Source organism: Pleurodeles waltl, chromosome 12 (genome assembly GCF_031143425.1).
Source record: "Pleurodeles waltl isolate 20211129_DDA chromosome 12, aPleWal1.hap1.20221129, whole genome shotgun sequence".
Lineage (NCBI taxonomy): Eukaryota > Metazoa > Chordata > Amphibia > Caudata > Salamandridae > Pleurodeles > Pleurodeles waltl.
Window position 1 is genome coordinate 686,444,174 of NC_090451.1, and position 24,558 is coordinate 686,468,731.

The 24,558-nt window shown below is 44.0% G+C and overlaps 1 protein-coding gene across 2 annotated transcripts in view; it reads left to right on the top strand.

Moving 5' to 3' along the window:
• Window positions 1-272: 272 nt before the first annotated feature.
• The window catches only part of ARHGEF15 (Rho guanine nucleotide exchange factor 15), a 315,428-nt gene continuing 291,142 nt past the window's right edge, over window positions 273-24,558 (top strand). The window contains exons 1-2 of one of the 2 annotated variants that reach the window (XM_069218718.1): window positions 273-409; window positions 526-602. The gene's annotated coding sequence lies outside the window, so the exon portion shown is untranslated. The other variant, XM_069218720.1, reaches the window with a different exon arrangement.

Sequence of the window (24,558 nt, forward strand, 5' to 3'; positions counted from 1 at the left end):
ACCGGGGAGAGTCCCACCCTCGGGGCTGTCACCTGCCTACCCCAAGTACCAGAAGCCTCCGCGAGACAGGCACATAGCTGGTGCGAGCGGCCGAACACAGGCCATCCAATCACAGAACCCGCCTTCACTCAGGAGCCAATCAATGGCAACCGGACTGTTCACGTGGCTGCGTCCCATCCAGCTCCCACCTGATATATTTTCGCTGCAGCCAAGACCTCACGGAAGCCCTAGATTGGCCAGGAGGTTGTCCAAAGGTGGCCACGTGACCCACTGCCGCCCCCTGGCTGTGGATTTAAAAAACGTGTCAGGTGCAGCTGGGCTCCTGCGTTATTTTGTTTATAGAACATGGGTTTGTCTGGTTGTAGGTTAGTGGCGTGCGTTTTGTTTTTGGCTGGTACTTTTCCTTACCGTAAGTATTTATTTGTTCGTGCAGTTTATGTGTTTAATAATATTGTTAAGTTTTGTTAGTCTCCGAACGTTCCCGGGTGGTTTTGGTGTCTGTAATGTTCTTGTTTTGTGGTTTAGGACGCTGATGCTCGTCTCTTACCGAAGGAGAGCACCAAGGAGGTCTGTTGATGGAGGTTGGTGGACGAGAGGTGGTGGTAGGTGATATTTATGCTCTTCCTAACTCATTTGCTTTGCAGTTCTCTGTTCTAGCTTTCCACGGCAAAGATGCTTTATAATCAGGTAGTGGCGGCCTTTGTGTCTTTTTTTTTTTTTCTGTCTTGATCTTGTTTTGTTGTTACGTAGTCTGAACAAAACGCTTAAACGGATGTTTAGTTTTTATACATTTAAGCAATGGCTGTTTTGAGACTTAATGTGTATGACGCAATGGCTTTTTTTGTATTATGCTCTTCATGAAAAAGCTGTGTTTTCTCAGTGGTTTTTAAAAAAATCCACTTTAAGCAAAAACCAATTTTTTTGTGTGCATATATCGTTAAATAAATGAGTTAAGGGAACATTTTCTTTCAGTAACTAATACACCACTGTATTGTGGGAGTTGTAGTTTGCTGTTACAAACTGGGATAACTTAATCAAAACCATGCTTTCCCAAAAGGGGAAATAACGGTCTGCAATCTTCTCTACTTTCTATATCAAGTAAACGAGTTTGTAGGTTAACTCCTGATTTACAGATTCACTGCTGGTACGCTGATAGACGCAAGGAGACTGAATTGTGCGGGTATCTGGAGTAGAGGGTAACAAAGGTCACTTCCTTTGCGTTTGCAATGCACGCTGTTGGAACCGGAGGAAGAGGGTACACTTCTATAGAGTTTGGGCTCTACCGTTGGAGGGCATTTTGTGCGGGCATTTAGCCGTTGAAACTGAAGCCATTTTTACGATTATATTGTACAGTAATGCTGGTTTTGTTTTTTCTTTCCAGGCTTTTAGCTGGCTGGTTGTCTCCTGTAAACGAACTCGCTATATCCATGAGTAAAGTTGACCTTTGCAAGGTTGGGGCTGAGACTGGGTGTATTTTGCTTACTAACCTATGTGGTCTGCTGGAAGATTGGAAGATAGCTTTCAGTGTGGTGGGCGCAGCTGTGGTTTTAGCGTGCATGTGTCTCCCCCCCCCCCCCCCCCCCTCTTAACCTAAAAAAGTTAATCGCAGGAGTGCAGAATAAGCTGGTGCACTGATAGTTTGCTTTGGCAGTACCAAGCCTTTCAATTACTGACTGCCAGTCTTTAGATATGTCCTGTCATGGAGTACTTCGCTGGTTCTAAAGTGGGTTTTGCTTGTGGGCAGTACTCCACTAGTGACTTCCAGTTCAGAAACTGGTGATGCATTAGTTAGTTTCTTTTTGTTTGCGATTAGTTTCTGCTGCTTTCCCTGTGGTTGTATGGACTATCCAAAATCGGTGTGCTCATGACTTATGTCTTCAAATGAAATGGTTCAACAAAACCTGGTGGTTGCTACTGAGGCACAATTTCTTCAGTCCTGGGATCTTAATTCTCAGGGCTTAAGCCAGCTTTGTTGAATTGCTTTACTTTGTTTTGTCCTTGCAGAGCTGGTACTTATGCATGTGGTTAAAACAGTGTGGTGTAGTAATCTTCCAGCCGCAATAGTTGCTTACGATGTTTATTGGTAATTACAGGAAAATACAGCCCCAACATCTCTGACCATATTTCTCTGCCCGCATCTCATCCAACAACCGTTCAAACATTCGTAAACACACATTCTTACATTCCTAAGCGCGAGGCTGCTCGCGCTATAAGCGCGAGGACACACGCACAATAAAACAGTGCCACCCAAGAAGGCTTCTGTTCCAGACTACAATGTGGCTTTTTGTAACCGAACTCCATGAACATAGGTAGGAAGGACACATGCATAACTAATCCACTACAGCAGCTGTGCTCACTCACGGACACCAGAAGGTTTGGAGGCCTAAAACGGAAAAAAATTTAGGAGCACAACCTCTGCCTGGTCAGTGCACTTTATCATAGTAGTGTGAGGTAAGTTAAATTAAGTTTTGAGAGCTTGCCTTTCTCTCCAATGAACCTGGCTATCTCTGAAATTGCTTAGTGCATTAGGGGTGTTATTAATAGCCCATTTTATCCTACCATTGTAACATTGTTTCCTATAAACTTTTTTAGACCAAAAAAGACCCCTTTCAGCTCTACATTGCTCAAGGCTAGAAAATCACTTACGAATTAACATATCTGGGAGTGGGAACTCTCCTCCCCCTGACTAAATGAAGAGCTTTCGCACATACAATGAAGGATACAATTCGATCTATCTTTCATTCTGCTCTTGCCTTCATCAGGGAATCTGATCACAACCAAACTGCCTACCATGTGAGCACGCCAGCCCCTGCTCATTAACTTTTGTTTTTCTAGTTAAACTCCGAACATCTGCCTACTGTGGAAGGAGATATAATTTAACACAATCTCCTCCCAAATGGCCTTTTTGACTGCCGTTTTCCCGGGCAAAGAGTGATCGTTTGGAGAAGCCGTCTTTTGAATTGGCGAGTGCCCAGAAGAGTAAGGCTTCCTTCATTGGGATCCAGCTAGCATTTAGTTAAATACTGGACCTGTAAATGGCAAAGTAATAAGTGAAGAAGTCAATTCTGGTTGCAGTCAAAGTTGCACTACCGCTGATGAGGGCCCTGAAGGTTGTGCGTTTCAGCCATTACCTTTTTCTTGTCTCCTCTGTATGCCCTTAAGTGCAGGCTCTGAACTTCATCACTGGCTGAAGCTGACCTAACCAGGTGTAAGGTACAAACTGCACAGTGCAAAAGACAGGTCTTCCAAGTCTATCTGAACAGATCTCCAGAAATGACCTTCTCTTCTGTACTAAACTTCCAAAACTAATGATGGCAATCTGAGATTATGGAGACAAGGATTGTGTACATGCGTATAATGGACAAGTTATAATTAATACATTATCTGGACTTTATCTTGATCGTTTTTTTTTTTTTTGGGGTGGGGTGTGTTGGCGTAACATTTTTCATCCATGTTGACATTAGTACACTATGAGGATAGAGTGCATGCACGTGACTTAAGGGGCAGTAGAAAGCGAGGGGAATGCCTCAGCTATTCCCCTGGACAATGCTCTGAGTGGGGTTGATTAGTAATGCAAGTTGTGATAGTACTGAAAGCATCCCATCCGATTAGTCCTACCTAGTGAGTTCAGGTTATTGGTCGATTCAATAGGGGGTGTGAGGGGTTGCAAGATGCTACCATCCTGCTACACAATGCTCTTGCGGGTCTTCATGTCATTGCCGACTGGATGTAGAAGAGCTGCCTCAAACTTGACTGACAAGACAGGTCCTCATCCTTGGCTCCAACTGCTCCACATTGGACGATTCCTGGTGGCCAGCCACTCTAGGAACCGCACGAACGCCCACCACCCAAGTGCGCAACCTAGGTTTCATCCTAGACTCATTGCTCACCATGATCCAGCAAGGCAATGCCATCTCATCCTGCTTAAACACCCTCCGCATGCTTCGCTGGATTTTTTCAGATGGATCCCCACTGAAACAAGGACTGTCACCCACTCCATCAGCAGCAGACTGGACTAGGGTAACATGCTCTACGCTGGAACCACAGCCAAGCCCCTGAAGGAACAATGTATACAGAACGCCTCCCACACCTCATCATCCCACGCCGCGACCACATCTCAGCCCACCTCAGAGACCTACACTGGCTTCCTGTCACCAAGAGGATCACCTTCAAACTTCTCATCTATGCCCACAAAGCTCTTGACAACATGGGCCCTGCCTATATAACGAGTGACTCAACTTCCACACTCCCACCCGCCAACTCCATTCGCCAACCTTGCCCACGCATCATTGAACTACAACTGTGGCAGATCATTCTCCCACCATGCTGCCAAGACCTGGAACACCCTCGCTGCCCACCTACGACAGACCCCGGACCTCCTGACCTTCAGGAAATGTCTCAAGACCTGGTTACTCGAGCAGTTGCAGTCCCTGCCCCCCTTCCTTCCAGCGCCTTGAGACCCTAGCAGGTGAGTAGCACGTTTTACCAATGACTGATTGCTAGCAATAGTTCCTCTATTCTTTTTCCTGTCCCTTTTTATCACCACTTTCTCAATCTCTTATTTCTTACTTTTATTTCTGTTATGGTATGACTAAATTAAAAATAAAATGGCTTTTATTTAAGCCTGAACTCAGCACTGCAGCCGGGGCCCCAGGTGGGCATCCATTTTATATTATTTTGGGGGTGGGGGGCAGGATGCCCACCTGGTGACCTGGCTGTAGTGCTGATGTCAACTGAGAGGTGGCAGAGATTGGCTCTGGTCTGTCGCCTCTCTCGAGATAGCCTGAATTCTGGCACCCAAGGGCCGCTCAGAACGCCTCTATTCAGACATCTCGCAGTGAAATAATTTCTGGAGGAGACACTTGTGGGGAGAGAACTGCTATCGTGGACACTGGAAACTCTACTGCTGGTAGAGCAGGCACAAATAAGTCACTTTCCTACCTGAAGATATTGGATTCCCCACCTGAACTTTACAAATGTGTCATTGCTATCTATTAGATTACCCACAGTTTTAAAAGCAGCCTTCGGTGTCCCATTGCTGCACCAGTTCCTGAAGCACACTATGGTCAAGTTGCCTACAATTTTGCTTAGAACCTACCTATACAATTCAAGCCGCGATATTAAGAGTAAATCATAAATTTATTCTGTGTGGCAATTAATGGAAATGAAAACTGAGGTAGCTAAATCATGGAAATCAATTTTAAGGGGTGTAATTACAATTAACACAACCAACCGAATACAGTAAGGAATATTGTTAAACTGCATTATTTCTGCAAAAGAAACTACCTTAAAGTGGAAAACTGTCCCAATTGAAATCCCTGTTAAGGTGGTGTACTGAAATGTACTGCTAGAAGAGAATGTTTGCTTTTTTCAATATCTGTCTAAAGAACCTGACTGCGTTTTATGTTCCTGGGAGGGGGTGGGTGTGTGTGTGTGTAAGTGGCGAGAGAAACTATGAACCTTGCAGAAAACCAGTAGAATGGGTCTTGAGGATTAACATTTAATCTACACCTCATATGCTTTTGGTTAAAATATTTGATTTGATTGTGAAAGTGTATGCTATTCACCATGCATAACTTCATTCTGTAGTAATATGAAATGTTTCTATGAACATTTGAAGCTGATTTGTAAGGTGACTGTCTATAATAGCAATGCTGGAGTGAAGCTGCTTTCCGTAAGTGTGAGGTGGACATAAAGCAGTGGATTTGGGGAGTTGAGGATTGAAGGCTCCACTAAGGACTGGAGGTGATTATAAATTTGCCCTTGCGAGAGCCTTTTGAGATCAGTAGTCTGCTAATCTTTTTTTGTAGTCTCAACTTAATATGGTGGCTCTAGCTCTTGTACTTTGTCCTTTATGGTGCCTGGTTCTTCCTCTTGGCTACTGTACATGAGGGGTAGCTGCTAAGGTCGTTTTGGATACAGACTTCTTTGTTTGAGTGCCATTAATACCCACTGAGAGATACTCATTGTGCAATTTGTTTACATAGTAACTAATAAGCCTTTCTCATGCCTCTCACCTGTTGTCTCCTTGTCATTTATATTTCACCTTTTACCAGATTCTGCTTTCCTACAGTCATTTAAGGTAATGATGATAGTTAAAAATGATTTCATTTGACTTGGTAACTACAGCTGGGGCATGGCGTAGCTTCCTTCTGCGCCACATGGCTACCTGTTTTCCTTGGGATGTATCCATGGGTGAACGGTCCGCAGTACCTGTGTCCACTGAAGTTGACGAGTGTGGACTGATCTCTCCAAGTTAATGCATCCAAGAAAACCTCAGTGCCTTTCTTGAGAGCAGCCTTCTGCAGGTGACCTGGTGTTTGGTTGTCCACTCTGCTGCCTGAAGCCTGTTAATACATCCAACATTGCCTGCACTATGAAAGGTACATTATGAACTCTATAGTGTGGTGTGAACTGTAAAATGTAATGCATGTTAATGTACTTGTTAAAATAGTTTTGATCAGTAATTTCTCTGAGGTTTTGGCAGCTGTGGAGTGGGATGATTACAGCAAGACTGCTGTGAGAAATGATGGAAGGGGGAGATTGGGGGGGGGGGGGGGGTACAGAGTGGATCAAGAGTACCTTACTGTGCCATGGGAGCACATCTGAGAACTAACAGATGTGCTGCACCAGGGCTGACCAGCAGATCTCCTGTTCAGCAATATGGTGTGGTTTGTAAGGTAAATCTAGAAGGGTCTAATGGTCCAGACCATGAAGCGGACCCAGATGGTGAGAGGAGGCTTGCCTTATCAGAACTTACCAGGTTGGACAGTGTTATTTATCTGTTCGCACAAATCTGTAATTGGCTTTAAAAAAACAGGATTGGTAAAGCACAACAAATCATCTGTTGGGTCTCAAGGCAGTGAGTTGTAGGCACTGGGAGCTTAAGTGACTTACCCTGAAATCACAGGATTTTGAACTGACGCAGAGATGCTAATCTGCTATTACCCCGCCGCGCCCCACCCCCCCAGTTCCAATGTCAGCAGCTTCAGACCATTCTGTTTTAATCAATTGGCTAAAGCTTCAACTGAGATGTGTTCCATAGCAGACTAATCATTGATCTGGCCTTAAATCGATGTTTCAAGTATACATGCACCCTGTTGTTTTCACTCATTCTTATTGAAGCCTTACAACCCTGCATGCAGACATGCTGGGCCTCTTGAATTTGATGGAGTGAAGAATGCTAAGGGGCGGTGTGGTAGGGTGGGGGTAGGTCCATGTATACTTACCTACAAAGCAGCGACCTGTGCTTATTCAATTTTCCTCCTCCTTACCTTTAATATGCTGGCATACTTGGGAGGGTATTCTTTCCACTGTCACTTGAAGAGAGAATTCTTAACAGTTTGGGGTACAGCAGAGAGGAATAAACTTAATCTGTTGGTCTTAGTTTTATTTTGGATGTTTAACATCTCAGGTGGCTATAGCTGTCTTCACTCACTCTTCATCTTGTTTTCTTGTAGGTGACTCTCCTCCCACAGGAAGCCTCTTGGAGAAAATCTTTGGCCAGACCTTATCTTACTTCACATTATTGTAAATAAAGTACTTAACTTAACGTCTGTGTCTGTGCTTACTTTGACAACTGCAAAGGGGTGATCAAAGTTTCCTCAGAGGGGCTCTCCTGTGAGTTGATTGTTTGCAAATAGTGTTCAGGCTCCCCTTTAGAAGATGGGAATATCACTTATTTTTGTGATGGGTAGTGACATAACTTTATAGAATTGCTTCTCACATAATGTTTCTTTCAATGGACGCAGACTATTAGAATGGTGTTTTTAGTGAGGGTGTGTGTGGAGGGGTGGTGTTACTGTTCCTGAGTGCGTACAATCAATTTACATCTACAGTCCCATGGTGTTCTTCACTGGGTCGTTTCATTTAATTTCCTCAGTAAAATCTTACTAGTTTAAACATTTCATCATACAAAGCCATTTATTAAGCAAAAGATCAGGCAACAGTACAATTTATCTATACACAGAACAAAAAGTAAAAATTAATCACCCAATAATGAAGACAGCACTCCTTGCAAATCACCTGCTTACACGTAACTGTATGGGAAGCCTGTGGCTTAACCCTTAAAACCAAACTGGATGGAGGGAACAGCATTATACAAAGATTGGTTTGAAGCTGGTTAATACCTAAAGCTAAAAGCCAGGACTAGCTTGTCTAAATCTGGAGGCAACAAAGGCCTAATTTCTCAATGGACTATATTGAAGTTGGGGCAAAGTGTGTATGGTATCAATAGCTGAAATATCAGTCTGTTAAAAGCAAACACCTCTATGCCAGGAACTAATGTTACCATGCAGTACTGTTGTAAAGTAAAACCCTCCCAGTCCAATATCCTCCCCCAGGCTGCATCTGTCTGGACCTGGAGATTTTCTTGTAGTACCTTTGTGTAATGTCAGGTGGTGTTGCTTGGCTGTATTATTGTGCACACCAGACATCACGCAGTGGGTCCTACATAGGTGTCACCATGGTGACTTCATTTTTATTTTATTTTTTCGTTCTGATTTGGAGTTACCCTTCAGTCGCTTTTTGAACGTTTATTTGGCATTTTGTTGAATGTGAGTTTTTGCTCCTGGTGCGTCTAGGTCATCTTGCAAGACCAGATTAAAGCCCTATGGATCCTGTCAGGCCATGTATGTGAGGGATCTACATCTCATGTGCTTGTAGTGTTTGGAGCGTGACCACAACCTGAAGTCTTAACTGCAGAGCCAAGAAGTCATAAGCACAGGTTCTTGGACTTCTCTCTGGTTGATGTAAAGGGAGGGGTCATGGTTCTAGACCTCAATCCTCAGAGCCTACAGCTGGGTCAGCTCCACAACCCCCTCAGTTTCAGAGTGCTGGTATGATTCCCTGCCCAACTCAGTTTTGAGGGCTAGTGTCATTTTTGGGTAGGCTGCCTCTGCTGGAGCACCTTAAGGCCCTGCAGAGTTGGCTGGGGCCTCCTCCGTGCCAGTGGCTTAACCAATGTGTGTGGGGGCGGGGGGAGAGACTCTTGGATTTGACTGAGTGCCAGTTGTGCGATTTCAACCTTCTTTGTTGGTTCTAATATTGATGCTTCTGGTGCTGCATGTTCCTCTGGGTACCATCAGGAGCTGGCACAGAGCTGGATCAGTGTTGTCAGACTTAGACAGTGGCTGTGCCCCTATGTTGGATTTTTATTTTTTATAATGGGGTTAGGGTATGGTGAGGGGGTGGCAGGAGTCCCTGGACCCTCTACAACCCAACTAAGATCCCTTTGTATTGGTGAGGCCAGTCATCTTCACACTGGCATGCTTTCTCCCCTCTACGATGGCCATAGAGAAGGAATCTTTGTACTCCATGGTGGTGGGAAGGGCTGCTGAGGTTTAGGAACTTATGCTTCTTTCAGTGGCGGTCAGGACTAACCTGATGGGGTTGTTTCAGGCTGGGGCTTTCTCTTTCAGACTCCTCTTGCCCTTCAGTGAAGTTCTTACTAATGTTCTACTGGGGATATGGTCCAAACCCAGCACAGCGGTTCCTGTGAACAGGACAATCACCCGCTTCAGTTGACCCAGTGTTCATGACCTAACACTGTACCCCTGTGAGCCAAGCTTCTACATCCTAGGCTCATTTGTCTCTGCTCACCTGCGTAGGGAATTCAAGAGGCTGGACCAAATAGGGAAGAAAATGTTCTCTAGCAGCCTGACTTTGTGGTCTGAATACTGCATTCCTTTTGGGCAGTTACACCCATACTTTATGGGACATACTTGCACAAATCCTGCCACAGGTTCTGGATGAGGCCTGGGCTGTTCTCTCCCAAGCTGTTAGTTACATCTCTCATGTTATCAAGTTCACAGTATGATGTGGGCTGGACACCACCGACTCACTAGGCAAATCAGTTCCATGGACATTGGCCTTGCAATGCCCTGCTTGATTGAGCATGTCTGGATTTTTTGTGATTTCCAGTCTGCTCTTTTTGACGTGCCCCTTGATGGTACCAGTCTCTTTGGAGACCAAGCAGACTGTGCTTGAGCGCTTTAAGGAATCTCAAGATACAGCCAGATCCTTGGCCCTCCTGGCCACCCTTCACCCTGTGTCTGCTTTTAGCTACAGAAGGGGTATCCCGTAAAGTGTGTTCCCTTCCAGCAGTCTCATGGCTAGAGATGTGGAATCCAGCATTTGTGTGGATCAGGGAGTCTGCTGTCCGCCCATTACACCATCACCCCTGCCCTCCAAATCTTCCTAGTCTGGTTCCCCACCAAAGAAAAGTCGGGGGCAGGATCTGTTAATCCTATTTTTACCTATGGACGATGCAATGGACAGCAATGGTTCACCAACAACTAAAATTTAGAGCTTGGTGTATCTCTACAACCTGTTCTTAGTGTTATTGGACTACTTGGGAAGGCTCTTGAGTTGGATACATGCATAGTTCAGGCCACAGGCACCAACCCAAATTAAACATCCCATGGTGAAATGAGTACTAGGGTACGCTGCCCCAGGAAACCACGAGGATTAATGCAGTGGATAGGTGGCATACCTCCTTTCTAGGCACGCTTGGAAGCAGCCACCTTATACAATTCGTAGCCATTTTTAAATAAAGAACATAGCTTTCAGGCCACCCAAATGTAAGGCCTAGCATAACTATTACTCCAAAGCATTGTTTTGCCAAATCCATGAGATGTTGGCTGCCAAAGTTGTACTTTTTTTTTTTTCTTTTTCTTTTTTTTATTTTTTTTTTTGTTTTTTTTTTTTTGAAAGAAAACACCTGCTGAAACAATATTTACTGTATGACGCACTCGCAAAATCACCATACTCTGCAAGTTAAAACAATGCTTACTTAAGTAGTCTTACATTTTATTTGATTACAAATACATAATTTGTGTGTTTTCATTTGAAAATCTTCTGTTAAAAATAGAACACCAATTAAGTGATCTTCAACTATTTTCCATGGGTGCTGTGACGGGGGGGGGGGGGGGGGGGGGGCCTTTGAGGCTCGCCGCCGGGTGTTGCAGTTCCTGCAGGGGGGGGTGATAGGCGCCTCTACCCAGTGCGGGCTTTGTTGCTGGCCGCAGGGTGGCGGGGGCGCGCTCCCCATGTGGCCAGCGGCGTGTCTGGTGTGTGGCGGGCTGCTGGGGCTAGTCGGCCCGCACTAGAGGTCTGGTGTGGTTTCGGGGGGCATCTCTGAGGTGCCCTCTGGGTGTATTTTGCGGTGGAGTGCGCACTGGCATCGGTGTGCATTTGTTGTGCTGGGGGGTTTGGTGCCGGGCTTCCCAGTTTTCGGTGTGGCCGTTGTGGTGCTGTGGAGTTCGTGTTTGACGGACTCCCAGGACGTGTGCTCTTGTGGCTGCCCTGCACTTGCAGTGTCTGGGGTTTTGCTTGGACGCTGTGGGGGCATAGTGCTCGTGCACTTGTGCCCTCATCTGTGGTGTGGTGCGCTCTGCCTTGGGGTTGTGGGGCCTGCTGGAGGGGTGGCTTGCCTATGCCGTGGGTGGGGTGGGGTTGGCGTGGCACCCTGGGGGGAGTGCCGTGTCGACACGGTCTTTTTCTCCCCACCAGCACACTCGGGCTGTGAGGCGGTGTGTCTGTGCTGAGTGGAGGGTCCCCGGGGTGGCGTGGGACGTGCTGCGGCCCTTGGAGGCCTTCCCTGGCGTCGGGGCCCTTGGTGCCGGGGGTGCCAGTTGCGGGGGACTTGCCTGGATGCCAGGGTGTGCCGGTTGTGGAGACATGGGGTGCAGGTTGGGGGGGGGGGTGCTGGTGCCTGGTTAGCAGGCATCAGCACACTTTCAGGTCGTGGCTTGGCATCAGCGGGGGCAAAGAGTCGGGGGTGGCCATGCCGGGGAGGCATTTCCTTACACTCTGTTCCTGATTTGGAGTTTCCCAGAGACGCTGGCGTATTGCCAGTGCTACTGCTTCCCCTTTAATATTACTGAGAATTATTGAGGATATGGCGTCAGTTACGCATTAATTTCATTCCCAAATCCAGGGCTGGTGCAGCCCCATGCTCATTTTGTATTTGTTTTAACACTTCCGGTAAATTGGCAAGTGTCGGGGTACCATGTGTGGTAGTATATATGGCAGCGAAGACTGTACCCCATGTGGCACAGTCATCCACCGAGGGAACCATCCCAAAAGGCAAGTACATAGTGAGCAATCTGTTTTTCCTGGGGTCCCGTATTGGAAACACAGCTTCCAGCTGATTCGTTTTCTGGGCAATCCAGGACGGTATTTTTTCCTGTTCTGTGGGCACTTTACCCATAATAGTATGCACTGTTTGTGGATTAATCCCAGTAGCCAATTGATAACCACCAGCTACTGGTGGTGCTGGACGCGCTGGTGTTGTGTTCAACGTCCGCATTACGAACTGAACTAATTGTCTATTTAATGCCACTAATTCATTATATAAAACTCGTAGATCTGCTATTGGCATGTTCTGAATGCCTGGGTGAGGCGTGTATGTGGCAAACATAGGCCACGTAGGTCCATCATTACTTAAGGGACCTAACCTCCCTCTTCGTGTTACATGTGGTAGGGCGCCTTCAAACCAGTTCTGATGCTCCTGGCATGTGAGCGATATTTCATGATACTGGTATGCTTGGTATCGTAAAGGTACGTTCGCAATTCATATGTGTGAAATATGTGCGTTCTTTGGTCAACCTCAGGAAAGGTGACCCAACAGTAAAATGTTTCTGTTTGGTATGCTTCAGTAGCTTCTATTATCAGAGTAACTTCCCTGCCCTCATCTGTAAGGCCATTCGTTAATAAATGATGCGTTAGTGCATGTCTAGCATTTTCAGCCATATCTATGGCCTCAGCCATAATTATTTAGAGAAATGGAACACTAGAAATGGGAGGTTTAGTCCTTTTAGGAGTTTGAGCTTGAACAACCTACAGCTTAATTAGGTGTTACCTTTTCAGCTGGGGAGGATTCTCCCAAAGACCACTGACGTCTCAGTTTAATGGTACTTAGGGTACCTGTTGTCTGTGAGACAGTGATAGTCAGGGTATCCGTAAATTAGTGCCTAAACACCATCGTTGGTGGCGCCATGTCGTAGTTTGGACTCTTGCTCTGAGCAAGACTGCTGGTTCAACAAGTCGCAACTGTTATCCCAACCTTACTGGCTCACTAGCAGCACCTCACCAGAAACACAATAGTAAAGTGATTTATGGCAGCCGTTTACGCATGGACTCAAAAATAAGATATCTCAGGGAGTGTTGTGGTTAAACAGAGATTACCCTTTTCTCACAGATATATTATGTCTCCTACAAAAACAGGCAATGACACAGATGCAGTAAATTTATAATAGTTTTTATTTAACATAACTGCAATTTGCGATAAGTTGCGTGGACTGCAATGATTATGATAATGAATAAAGCAAGTAACAGTATTGTGAAGACGAGAGTCATTGTTACGAAGACCCCCACCATTTTGCAATACATAAAAGATATGAGATGGAATATGCCTTAATACCCCAATGTGAAAAGGCCTAACCTCCTACCCTAAAGGAGAGCTGGGTTTGTTAAACCTAATCTGCCAATGTCGTGTCCATGAGAGGAGCCCCCAACCCTTGTTACCTTGGAATGAGGTCTCTATCTCAGACTGCGCAGGGACACGAAGACTGGGTCAGTGTCAAGATGACTGTAGCATCAGTATCAGCGATGGTGGCGATGCCCTCTGGTCAGAATCCCTCTGATTATCTGTCTAAAGTGTGATCTATTTATACAGATCTACAAGGTCCCCTGACGTAGGTGTATTCCTAAACAATAGATAACAGGTATGCTTGGGAGGGCAATTAATATCAACAATCCCTCAAAAGTATAGAGAGGGAAAATCCCTAAGTGTGAACCTCTACTGTTTGTTTGTTTGGTGCTTGATCTTGGCGCGGTCACTGATAATGTAACTCATAACAAGTGGCCTAACTATAAACAAGGATATCTTAGTAGAATTAAATAATTAAATGAGTTAAGACCGAGTGAGCTAAGTAGGTTAAAAGTCACTAGCTGACGGGGGCACGAGTCTACAAGCCAGAGGCTAAGCTAACTCCTGTTATCCAATTAAAACGAACTAGGATTCACTACACCCTCCCCATTGCCGTAACCGGTATGTTGAAGGTACAGGAACCCAAACGTTAAAAGTTGCTTCTGAACTAAAAGTGAAATGCAAAAAAAAACAAGCTAAAAAAGCATTAGCATGTGTTAAAAAATGTTAAAACAAATCTGTTAAAATACATACAGAGATGTTAATGTCAACTATGACAAGTACAGCATGCAACAGCAAATGTCAATTTAAATGCATAATTTGGAATCCGGAATGGCAAGTCAATTCATCAGATTATTTGTTATACGCATGATCTTGAAGAATGTCATCGAAGTCACCAGTCAAGGATCTCAAAAATGAGTCCACATCGTCCGAAGTTGAGTCGAGTGCTGGGCGGACAAACGGATCCACAGAGCCGTATTTCCTGGTGTATCGTTACTCGCTGCAGTGTCCTCATCCATGGTAGATCTCACAACGGAAGGCTCGTAGGTGGCCTCGCGGAGCAACCTCCCTCTCAAGGGGCATGACCGTGTATGAACCCTCATCAGGGACATCAGCAGGTCGTGGTCCACAGGAGATGTCGGTGCAACAGCAAGACATACCATAGGCAGACGTTTAAAGACACCATATGCAGCGGAAGACTGGTTGTACACACCAGGGAAGTGGCCGAAATGACATCGACCAGTCAATTTCCAGTTCCACCAGCAAAGGTGCACCGAAGATCCAAACCATGCGCTCACGGCACAGTGGAGTTCGTGGGAGCGGCTCCATTGCTCTACGTTGCTGGAAAGAAACAACCACTGCGAATCAGAAGAAATAGCAGTAGTAGTTTGCCAATTAAAGCCAAAATAATTGGAAAGCCACCAAACACACTTGAAAAGAGAATGGATGGCTGATGGGATGACTCCGAAGACAGTCTTGGAAGATGGACACGAAACCAGACCCGACAGCCTTAAAGAAATGAACAATCCTAGTGGTGCTCGAAGCATTGAATATTCTGGATACCAGCTCTCCAAAGTGTTTGGGGAAATTCGTATTTAAAAGGGATTGTATCTCGGCTGATGATCTCGCAATCTGGAGAGCATACGTCTCTTTTGCGGATGTCAAGGCGACCTGTTTCTGAAACAATAGCGCCTTTAGCCTACTCAGCTTGTCATAGTTCACATTAATAGTATATCCTTAATAAAGCTATCTCCTAGTTGCTCATATCGTCCCACTGCAAGATGTTTCAGGCAGCTCGAGAAACGAAAGGCGAAATCAGTAAATTAATAATGCTGTGTAAGAGCCAGATAGTTGAAGGACTCTCTGCTACCGTGAAGGGCAACCTATCTAATTTCTCTACTTGAAGCAGGGTGAAACTAGCCTCCCTTTTAGCCATTGTCTCTTGTTCCCTGGAAAAATTAAAAGCAGTGAAGAATTCACTCCCATTAATATACTTCGATGGAATGTGGCCACTTTTCAGTGTCTGCAACGTCCAACCTAGCTGCATGATGGAACGTAGCTGTGTTTGCCCATGAAATAACCGGGACAAGTCTGTCTTGAGTGATATCAATAGCAGACGACACTATATTTGATAGTGAATAAATCCTGTTGGACAATGTATTCATGCCATTGTCGACAACAGCTAATGTTTTTTCCAAATTCCTTATCTAGTTGCCTTAAACGCGCAGCAGCCTCAATTTGGGAAAGTTTCCAAATTTCATTGTACATAGCATATAAAAACCTTTTCGAGCACTGTTTTCTAGGACCCAGCAGAAAATCCTGCAAGTCTATACTGTCAGAAAGAGTGTTCAGGTGTTTCTTAACTGCGGCTAACGTGTTCGTTTGCACCCATTGCTGGCACAGCTTACCCACACTGTATGTTGTAACCATACCTGTATGTTGACCCGATATAAGCGAGGGTCTGGCCTGTTAATCGAAAAAAAAACCTGAAGAGTTCAAGAAACGCCTTTGACACTCATTAGTGTCTGTGGGCCATACCAACCACCCGCCGGGACTGGAAAGTGAAGAATTATAGGTACCAGCCTTAACCATTGCATCCAGCCTGTCCTCTGTGACATTAAGGAAGTGTTGCCAATCTTTAAACTTTGCCGGTGTAGGGATACTGGGCGTGTTCAGATCTTTAATTTTTGCTAACCCCAGACAGGATGTCTGCTCAATAGTGTCATTTAAGAAAATCATTTGCACAGAAATCAGGCATGCTCGAAACAAAGTCTCCCTACTCTGTATCTGCCAATGTTGTGTTCCCCATACACTTCAAGTCAATAGTGTTCTTCCAGTATTCGTAACACTCAATCGAGAGCCGGGAAACAAAGGGATCTGAATAAATCAGTTTTGTATCTGTTAACAAAATCTTCCTAATTTGTGCCGGAGGTATTTTAAAATAATACGACTCTGCTTTTCTTGTATCATGCCCAAAAAGTATGTAAATTTATTGCTATAATACTTTGGACTCCACCACCTGTGGTGTAGAACAGTGTTCTTACTGTGTGTAGTTCAAGAGAGGCCTGTATCTAGTGGCACGTGTAGGTAGTGATGTCCCCAATTGTTATAACAGAACATTTCCCCATAATTCATTGTATAATCATATACATCATCACTTTCAAAAGCGGAATAGTCCTTCATTTCAGTTAGCATGAAATCAACTGTTCAGACATCCCAATCATCAGACAACATCAGGTGTAATTACATCAGTCATTGAAATTTTGAACACGTATGGTATTTGAATAATTTCTGTAGGCCTGTATATATCGAATGGAAATTTGTCCCACACAATCCCATCAGTAATTGGTATTGCTGTAATATTTAAAGGGACAAATCTCTTCGGACCTTATGTGAAGAATGATGTGGTGTTAAAACTTCATCAACAGGCTCCACTGAGGAGCGATCAGGAATATAGTGACCATTTATTAGTAAAAAGAAAACAGTCACAAAACCAATCCATAAAAATAATGCAATAAATGTTAAACCGAACCACAAGTAGTTCCATGGGTAGATCAAATAGTTCTTTTTAAGTAGTCGAAACAGCTTACTACGTCTTGAAATATTGTCAATCACTGTAGAGGATGAATCCGAAGAAAAATCATCAATGTCAATGAAATAGCCAGAGGTAGTCTCTGCAAACACAGGAGCCGGTGTATTCTCATCCACCGCACATGGAGGCTCTTGGTAGACAACGTCATTAGTCGTTAAAGTGTTTGTGTAAAATACAGCCAAATCTTGAAGCGGGGTGGTCACTGAAGATGTGACTGGGAACAAAAGTTCATTTTCCGCCCTCCCCATGGTCGAGGAGGTGTCTGGAACAGCAGTTGGCATAGTTGCATAGTCTATAGTAGTGATGTTCGTCCTACTATATAGATGGATGTCCTCTTGGGTAGTGAGAGGGGATTGGGAAACACCCAAGGGACCTCCTGGTCTACTGTGAAGGATCAGCCACATGGTGTAATTTGATGTCATCAATGGAGATGAATCTGTTCGACTTTGAACCAGACATTTGTGGTAAGATGACAGTCCTGGTGCCTTGTATTCCCAAGACTAGTACAGGTGCTCTGTATGATGGACCGAACTCCTATTTCACAGCGATCTTCTCACGAACCAGATCTCCAACGTTAAGAATCCAGCCAGTCGAAGTTTTCACCAATTCCCTTATTCCTAAGGTGGCAGCACTTGCAGATGATTTATCATCACGAAATTGTTGAAGCTCCTGTAAAACAGTGAGACGTTCTTTTATGTCAAACGGTGTTTCTGCTGCCACCATATCAGGGGCATCAAGATCTGGGACGTGCATAGGTATCCCAAAGAACCTCATATGGAGAGCGTCCCCCCAGGACCGTCTTGGCAGATTATTCAGTGCTCTCTGGACCCCATATAGGTGGTGTAACCAACTGCGGCCTGAACCTAATACTCGGGCTGTTAAGGACTGCTTTAGATCACGATTCTGCCTCTCCACGACCGAATTTCCCTCGGGATGGTATGGTGAGGAGTAATGGAGTTCAACACCCATCGTCCCCATGGTGTCCCTGAATGCCTTAGAGGCAAATGCAGGGCCCTGGTCCAAATGGAATGCTGCAACCGCATATGTACCGATAAAGATCAGCAAATCTATTATAACAGTCCGGGCGTCAGCCACCGCTGTGGCCATACCCACAGGAATCTAGAACAGGAATCCACAGCCACTAAAATGTATTTGTATGCACCATCAGGCTTTTAAGTACCACAATGGTCTAGGTACACACAGTGAAGTGGTTTGTCAGACACTAAGAGGGATGTCTGCGGAAGGCGTTTGATATTAGAGCCCTTAATCTGCTGGCAAATGTCACAGCAAAGGACATACTGCTTAGTTCATCTGCATAGACCAGGCCACCAGTATCGTTGCTGTAGAATTGTTATCGTGGCCTGTATACCAGCATGTGCAGAAGCGACATCCTCATGTGCTGCTGTGATCAGAGCTAATCTCTGTTCTTCATTGGGGATCACTCGATCTCCAACCCCAGGAATCGTATTAGCAGCATTCTGTGCACTGATATGGTAAGTATAGTTTGTAGGGTATCCTTTCGGAAGGGGCTCGCCTGCAGCCGAAGCTTTAACGGTAATCAATATTTCATTATCCAATCTCGTCTGAGAACAAGTCACTGCAGCCACAGAAGCCGTAGCTACTGCTGCTTTGGCCGCTTCATCAGCCAATGTATTACCGGCAACGTGTACTCCTACACGTTGGTGTCCTAATGTATGGACTACATGGACACACAGGAGCTTATCCTTAAGATCAGCCACCCTCCCCCACAAGGTTTTGTGTTTAATGGTGTTCCCTTTTGAATCTCTAAACCCGTTCAGTTTCCAATGATTGAGATATTCATTGTATGACTGGACACAGTAATATGAGTGTCAGACTATCAAAGTCTGGCTTCCTATCTCAGTATTTTCGAGCGCTAGAATAAGAGCCTTAAGCTCAGCCAACTGTGCTGTGCAGTCCCATAAGGTCTGCGTGTAGGTATTGTGAGGGTGGAAAACTCCATCTTCCATCACTCCTCTCAAGGCTGCCAAGCTGCTGAGTATTGATGTTTAGTACCTACAGCCAGTTGTGCTGATCTGTCCGTGTATATGATAGTATTGTAACTGTCTAGTGGCAAGATATTTAGAGGAGCGGGGTACTCTTGTTCATACTGTAAAAATTATTGTTTGAAGTCTTGGATCGAATATATAATCAACATCAGTGGTGGTCAGACGTTGCCCATTGAATCCAGCGTGGATGTAGTGCCTTAGCGTTTGGAATGCTTGCTTTAGTGACAGCCTCTGAGGCCGGCACTGGGGAGACAACAATAATGCGTTTCCCCTGGGCAAGTGGCCTCTAATTTTTTTTTATGACGGCCATCTGAACTGCCGTCAGAATCTTTTCTGTAGGTGCAAAACGTTGTTCAGCATTAGAGTATAAATGTGATTTATATGCTATCTGTATCGTATCATCCTCATTAAAGGTGACATAAGTAAATCCAAGGGCACCAGCAATTATTCTGATGACCAAGTTTGTTTTATTTTCTCGTGTGTGTGTAAGTGTTTAGCTTCTAGCATGTCCTGTTGCATGTCTCTAAGGATGTGTGTGTGTGTTCAGTCGTCCAGTGTCTGCTAGAAAAATTGGGCTTAACTAAGTCATAAAGTGGTTTGATGCGTTCTGCATAATCTGGAATGTATGTTCGGCCAAAATTAAAGAAACCCAGTAAGTGTATTTGGAGGCTGTAGTTGAGCACACTTCTCTAGAAAGTGCGGGCCAGGCTCTTCCCCTTGTTTGATAGCTCATACCCCAGGAATAATACGCTAAGAAAGGCTATTTTGCTTTTCTTAAAATTGAATTTGTAACCGAGGTCTGCAAATCCCAAAATGCTCCGATCGACCATCGCAAGATGAATGTCGAGGACGTCGTCTGTGAGATATGTCATCCACATTGGACAATGCCTCGGAATCAATATCATGTAATATTGATGTTACACGGGCTAAAAATAGTCCTGGGCTATTTTTATAGCCTTGAGGTAAACGACAAAAGTGTTTGAGAGCCAAAGGAAAATGCACTTAGGTCCCTACTTTCATGGGCTAAATTCTGGCAGAAGAATCCATTAGATATGTCTAATGTGGTTTTATATTTTTTACGCACTATATTGTTTCAGTGCTGTGCGAATTTTGTATAGCATTTGTGCGTGTATGACTATTTAAATGTCTATAATCAACAACTATTCTATATGAATGGTCCGGCTTTGCAACGGGGAACAACGGATTATTCATTGCAGATGTACAGGGCTCAATTAGAGTTAAAAAAAAAAAAAAAAAAAACAGCATAAAAAGGAAAAGCAACATTTCATTTTTCAGTACTTCAACCTGCCCTCTGACTCGATCTGCCTTTCACCTGGCCGCGAGCAGCATGCATTGTGAAAACAGAATGCAACTATAATAAGTTATTAATACTTAAGCATTCTATCATTTATTCATTTTTGCTTCAGATTCAGAAACGGTATGTAAGTGCAAGGACAACACAAAATATGATACTTAGGCGTAGAAACAAAACACAAAAACATTACAACCCTAGTCCTCATGCACAACATAAATCACTACCCTTGTAGAGCACATGACAAACATACTGTTGCCAAATACAGACACTGTCAAAAGGCGGTTCCTTCCATCTGATTGATGATCTTTTGATATCCCTACTAGAGGGCATACAGATAGGCAATACTCTGATGCCACAACAATGGTGGTTCAAACTATACAAACGTGAATAACATAACAATCCCACAAAATAGCCTGCTACCAGTCCAAAAATCTCGACAGGACCTGAAGCACTGTATACATGCAACTATAGCACAATGCCTCTGCCAGACCTCGGTATGTTTTCACACCCTGGATGAAGTCTGCTTTATTCAGGGTTGTTTTAAACTCGGCTCAGTGAAAAGCGCTCTTAAATCTAGTGAAAGGTCTTATTTGACATCCCCTTCCGAAGTCTAGCTATCTTGCTGTTCTTGCGAATCTTTAAAACCCTCACTGGTCCTTATGTGTTTGTTTCTAACTGCATGTCAACACAGTTTAATACATAATTGTCTCATATACAAGAAACAGAAGAAATACAGGCTGCCTTTGATACGGTTGACCATGACGCCCTAACTCAAAGACTCCATGAAGCCGGCATACAAGGGATTGCTCTCGACTGGATTACTTCCTATCTTTAAAAAAGAGCAAATATCATCCACTCGCCCCCCCTTCTCGTCCGAACCCTACCTCACAAAAGCAGGGGTCCCCCAAGGGTCAATCATTTCACCTTTGCTTTTCAACATCTACATGATATTTTTACCAGAACTGATCAATGATTTCCATCTCACATGCTACAACTATGCAGATGACACACAAATACTACTTAAATTAGAAGACCCAAAAAACATTGAAAACTCACAAATCTTCAGTTGCCTCAGAGCCGTTGATCAGTGGATGACCTGGAGCCATCTCAAACTACATACTTCCAAAACAGAAATACTCATATGTGGTGACTGGAAAAGTTATGACCCTCTGTGCGTTTGCCCTGACGATCTCAGACCACCTCCTCAATTATCCAAGGAAGTTAAAAACCTAGGAATCACCATGGATTCCAAGTTAACTATGAATGCCCAAGTAGACAAATTAGCACGCACAAGCTTCATCACCTTAAAGACTTTACGACGCATCTTCCCCCACCTCGGATTTCCACACAAGATGCAAGCTACTATCTCACTTGTACTATCCAAACTGGATTATGCCAATAGCCTCTACCATTGATCCTCTCTATCTGTTTTTAAAAAATGACAACGTATCCAGAATTCCGCAGCCAGGCTACTACTACATATAAAGCCGCAAGCCCACATCTCCCATGCCTTGAGAGCACTACACTGGCTACCCGTTGCCAGAAGATGCACTTTCAAGCTGCTTTGTATCACCCACAAAGCTATACATGGAACAGGACCGCTTTTTATCAGAAAGAAAATTACCAAATACATCCAACAAAGATCCCTCCGCTCAAGACTGGCACCCTGCCTTAGAGCACCACCATACAAGAAAAAGACTATAGGTGGTACATCCTTCTCTGTCCAAGCAGCCAAACTATGGAATTCATTACCCCCAACTATAAGAGCCACAGATAACTTTCTTGTCTTCAGAAAACTACTCAAGAGTTGGCTCTTTCCTTCATAACCACCTTTTTCAAACAACTATGAACTGCATATGCCTATGTGGATAAATATTTCTTTTTCAGATTATATGTATATTTCTATTTATTTATAGTTTCTTTGGAAAATATGTATTGCTACTATGTCATAACAATAAAATACACATGCACTCTTTAAACCTGTCTAAGTATTTTTTACCCATGATTCTAATTATGTATTGTATGTGCATATGTGTGTGTGTGTATGTATGTATGTATATATATATATATATATATATATATGTGTGTGTGTATGTGTATATGTTGTTTTTGTGCTTGGCATGTTCGTGGATCATTGCATGGCTCCTGGTTTTTATGGTTGTTATACTAGATATCTATGAACTCCTGCTCTCATCTTATCACACTTATCTACTCATCACTCTTATGTCATGTCTCTATCAAACTATCCTCCATTCTCACTCTGACTCATCCCAAATCCCTTCTACCACCTTCATCTCCTAAATATCTCTGCCTAAGCTCTTCCCTCCACATCTAACTCACCAAACCTCACTCTACCTCTGTGACCTCCCACACAACCCTACTAAATTCTCCTGCATTCATCTCACCCTGCTACTATGCTCTCCCTAACCCTTCCACATACTCTTCCCCCTCCACCCCCCTTTACTCATCCCAAGCCTTTGGGTTGAGTAAATGAAGGATATACTCCCAATCAACACTTCTGGATTTATTTCCTCCTCCACCCCTCCATTACTTCAGTCTAACTAACAAACTCTCATATCCGCGGCTCAAATTAACTCATAATAATACTAAAACTGTACTCATTATTTAACAATACTAATCCATCACTAATTCTTGTTGGGTTCTGGAGTAGCGTGCTACTCATCGAAAAGCGCTTCGACGCCTCGTCAGGGGTAGTAAGCGCTATATAAATACGATTACAATACAATACAATAATTAAAATATCTTCCTGTATAATCCTAATTTAACATAACATTTTAACATAAAAGTAACTTGTATTAAAGTTTAAATCTACTTAAGATTTAAACACTTTTGCCAATATTACTGTAAGATACAATATAAAAAAAACGTATAGCAACTTTAATGGTCACCCTGGGTGCTATATCAGTTGATCAAGAGGGCTCCAGGTTGCATTATTTTTTTATCTTTGAGTTGCTGAACGCCTGGGTTCTCTCCTCCTTCCCCCCCCCCCCCCCCCCAAAATCAGAGCCTTAGGTGGGAAAGAGGGATGTTTTTAGAAAACCTGGCTAATTAGGGCTGGTGTTTCTTTAAAGACCATCTGTTAGGAATATCCTAGATGATATCCTTTGTATATATGTATACACGTTTCCACTAGCGACCTGAGTGGGAACAAAATGTAGTAACTATGCTAAGAGGGACTCTGCTTAATGGAGGAAATTCTTCTTTTCTCAATAGTCTTGCTCAGGCGACTGGTGCACCTCCAATTTTTTGACAGGATTGGGGCAGTGTCTGTGTGGCATTGAAAACTCACTTCTGGGACTGCATCTCAGTTCTACAAGATTGCACAACCTACAGAAAGAAACATACTGGATGCCAAGTAGTATAGTGGTCCAAGAGCTTTCCCTGCCATTACCTGGTGTGTACTCGGCCCCTCCATAATTCCAGAGTCCCCATGCCAATGAGGCCCTCTAGCTTCACTGTCCTGCCTCTTCTAAGTGTCCACCCAGAACATCAGTCGAGGGACATCTGCCCCAGACACCACTGAGTCCTCACGGTTGCACCCCTGCAACGGCTGCTGTTATGGAGGCTCACAGTGGACGGTCTGATACTGAGCTCTTGGAATATGCTGCGGTTGATGAAGGGATGTTAAAGCTTTGAGAGTCACTGTCTGATGATGAAGGATTCTATCTTCCTGATCTCCTTGATTGCAAACATTCTCGTTTGCCTCCACAGCCCATCTGACCTACTGTTGTCACATCTCCCAGTTAATTTACTCTAATTGATTTCCTCTCCAACCCTGTGTATTGAATTTCTCGATCAGTGTCCATTCCTTCCACGGCCAGCTATGTTTGATTCTGATGAGGATGTTAATGTAGTGGTCAAAGGTGAACCTAAGGATGGCCAGAAACTTTTACCCCCAAACCAGGAACTTTGGTTTGACCCCCCATCTGTTTTTTGGTGCCTTTAAAAATAATTTGTACTGTTGCCTGGCATTTAAAAAAAAAAAAAAAAACTTTCCTTTCTGACTTTTATAAATCTTTTTTGATTTCTTAGTTTAGATTTTTTTTTTCATTTCTAATTTTATAAGGTATAGTAAATGGATTTTGACACTGAGTTTCCTAATGTTTTATAATTTGCCCACCACACTCTAGGTTTAAATTTCCCCTCAAGTCATATATGTGTATATATTTAT